The following is a 3,944-nucleotide window of genomic DNA, read 5'->3' on the forward strand; positions in this document are numbered from 1 at the left end:
CATATATATATATATATATATATATATATATATATATATATATATATATATATATATGTGCATATAAAAAGAAACTGGTTGAAGCTTCTAATTTGGAAAGTCAAATGTTTTGAGACTCGTATAAAAATGTGGACCAACTAGAGAGGTAATATTCTATACTGTTTGTGACACTTATTTTGATGTTGGAAAACTACAAGTGGAAGTTATAGAGCTATTTGAAAAGTTTGAAGTTTATGTAAAATATGAAGAAGCTTTTCTAAAATATTTTCGTATTGAATGGAAATAGGGCTGGACAAAGTTGGTAATTAAATATATCATAATACTCTTGATTTTGAATAATTATTATTGGTGTGGGTTGTACTTGCACAAAACTTTCAACATGCAAATAAGGAAATAAATAGCTCAATCAAGGCTTTTCATGCCAATATAAAATTTATCCTCTTAACTGAGAAATATAGTTGAAATAGAAGAATGGATTGGGTGAACTAGCTTAGTTCTAAATATTGGTTTATACATCATTGCAATATTTATGGTTTATTCAAAGCTTTAAACAATAAAAACTGATTGACAATGCTATCATAAATACTCTTTAGATTAGCAACAGAAAGTTGTTATATTCAACCATCACAAATGAATGAAGTATGATATATCCTTACCACAACAAGATATGGAAATACTAAATCTGAAAGGTATTATAAAAATCTATAATAATGATTTAGATATGAATATCTTTGTTTTGACAGAATGAAGAATTTCTAACACATGAACAATATACATGTGCTAGTGTTGAAGATACATTACATGTATCAAAATCAAGAGTACAAAATGTTAGAGTATAAAAGATGAAATTTACTAAAGTTACCTAGGAGAAACTTTAATTGTTGATGATAAACATGCTTAATACAATTCCAAATAATGAAGCATTTATAGTGATGGTATGCAATGATTTAAATATTTTGGATTAAAATATTGATATGTTTCAACCAGAAGATTTTATTTATCTAGTGAAGAAATTTGAATAATGAGAAGATAGTACATCCTTAAAGCAAGTTAGACCCTTGGTCAAGAAGATTTGTGGAAAAGAAAAAACTAAAGTATCAATAAATGATGCAACTCCTTTTAGTCAACTTAAGAAGCTGAGGCATACAAGTTTTTCAATGAGAATCTTATTTAATAATATAATATATAATTTTTGCTAGGCTAAATAAAGTTTTATATACTGTTTTATCATGTTAAGAAAATTTTTACACCACTATAAGCTGCAAGTGACTGCCAGGATAAACCAAAATGTTTCATTTAGTATATTACACTTAGAAAATTTTTGCTTGTCGAAAGTAGCCAATATTTAAGCCAGTAGGCATAGTCAATATGTAGAAATTCCTATATATGGGCTTGGCCCTCCAACTATACTATCTTTTTCTCCCCCACCACATTTTTATATATCCTTGGGCATGTGAGTTTTGATGTGGCAAAGAGAATGAAATTCAACAGAAAACCCCAGAATCCTAGCTCTTAACAACTACCATATTCAATCTATGGCCACCTAAAGTAGCAACATTATTGATAGTTAATTGAGGCCAGCAGCCATTGCCATAGCTTCAGCCACTATCCAAGTTAAATCTAAAAAGTTGAATATACAATTAAATCTATACTATTGTTAAAGTGCAGAGGTATTAATTGAATATTTTTTTTATAAAAAGCAATTCAAAGTCATAAAGTTCTGAAGTCAAAGTCTACTAGTTACTTTATATGACAATATAAATATCCCTATTTACTTCAATATAATATGGCTAAATATAGAATTAAACATTTAAGTTTTCTATTTATTTATTTAAATAGATATGTATTTTCAACTCAGGTATGTTGAAATTTCCATAGGATATAATTAAATAATATTCTATTTATAGTGTAATTATGGCATAAATATAAAAACTGGTTGCAATCATAATGCAGGAACAGATGCAAATATTGATATAACACTTAGTTTTTCTTCTGGAACAATTATAAATTTTCATGATATTGATGATAAAGATGATAATTTTGAAAAATGTCATACTGATTCATTCAATTATCTTAAAAATTGTCCCCTTCCCAAAGAAAGATTGTGTAAAATACATATACAACGAGATAATAATGGATTATACCCTAATTGGTTTATTGAAAGACTTTTAATTTTTAAAGACAACCATTTAATTTCAGAACTAAATATTGAAACATGGATTAATACCGAGAAAGAAGTAATACTATGTTAAATCTTGATTTATTCACTTAAAATATTTTTCATAGTAAGTAAATCTTTTTGTAATATATTAAACATCAAAGCTAGAAAATAATTTAAAAATAGGATAGAAATATTTTTAATCACATTCAATGTTTTTTTTCTTGCATTTATAGCTAGAAATTTCTAAATTAAAATTAAAATAAGTTTTAATAATTAAAATATATAGGATAAATTAAAATTGATGTTTTTCAAAAAATATTTTATTTAGATCCAAACCATGCACCTTTAATTGAGGTCAAAAAGAGTGTAAAATACTTGAGCATCACTAATTATAAAATTGGTATAAAAGTAGTTTTGCAACCAAATATGTGAACTTTATATATATAAGATTCACGATTTAAATGCAGTTTAGAACACATTTGTTATTTTCTTTTGAAGCCTTGAAAAATAACACTGATTTCTGTTTGAAAAAATCTTAATAACTCATATGAAAACACATTAATGTACTACTATAAGTATTAAAAGCTAGTGCAGTATATTTACATTTTGAATTGTTATAAAGTCAAAATTATAATCTATCACTACTATTATATTATCAATTAATAAAATTTTGGTGCTTAAAAATAGAAATTGTAGAGTATAAATTCTATACATTATTTATTTATTTATATATAGAATAGTTAGGATATATATTGATGATTGAGTTAACTCTTCACTATATTCTTCATTTAAACTTAATAAAAATAGTATAATTAGATATGAAATATAGGTCCATTCTAGATTATAATATACTTATGTGCTCTTAATTATTTTTAAATTGATCTAATTTAACATAATATTTTATTTTAACCAAATAAAAGCAAAATGAAAACAATCCCAATCTCAATTATAACAATGAACACATAGGATATGTATTCCTACAAAATCCTGGAGATTAGTGAGAATTATAAATTTATAATTTATAATTTATTTAGAGAAAATTTTTCAATTTAACATTTTAAACTGTGTTAAAATACGAGATTAATCTTAACCATTAGATAACAAAGTAGGAAATTACAAAGGAATCAGTTTAGACCTTGAGTTGTTATTGAGTGATCATCTTAGCTGAAGATTTGTTTACGAGATTCGTGCAAGCAACAGGAAATGCCCTCAGGGCTGCAAAAGGAGACAAGCGAACGGGGCCGAACAGCATCGAATCAGCAGAATTTTCTCGGGATAAAGAAATGGGGTCTGAGAGAGGAACAAGAGAAATGGAATTTGGCCGTCCGTTGACAGACCCACCAATGCTGCTGGCCCTGGAAGCTTGTGGCCATCTCTAGATACGCATTCTCTTCAGTACACCACAACTTTTGCCAGCATCTTGCAGCAGGCACCGGATTTCTCGAAAAAAAAAAGTGCTAGTTTAAGATCATTGATTTCTAATACTATATATGCCCACATTTCATAAGAATTCTTTTCAAAATGTTAGCTCGCCGTTGCTACTTCCATATCGGAGATTGACAGGGAGGCCAACAAACTAAATTGTCGATTGCGTGCTCCAGACGTTGAGAAATTCCATCCATGAGAAATTCCTCTCTAGCATTTTATAAGATTAAGTAGCTTGGTTTTGGTCAATGCTATGACTGAGGGGGATTGTCTCGAGCACTCGGGTCGGATAGAATTTCTTGCGAGGAGCGAATGATTTTTGGAGCCAGGGTGTGAAGCAAAATCGTAAAGAATATCT

The sequence above is a fragment of the Selaginella moellendorffii genome, unplaced genomic scaffold (genome assembly GCF_000143415.4).
Source record: "Selaginella moellendorffii unplaced genomic scaffold, v1.0 SELMOscaffold_74, whole genome shotgun sequence".
Taxonomy (NCBI): Eukaryota; Viridiplantae; Streptophyta; class Lycopodiopsida; order Selaginellales; family Selaginellaceae; genus Selaginella; species Selaginella moellendorffii.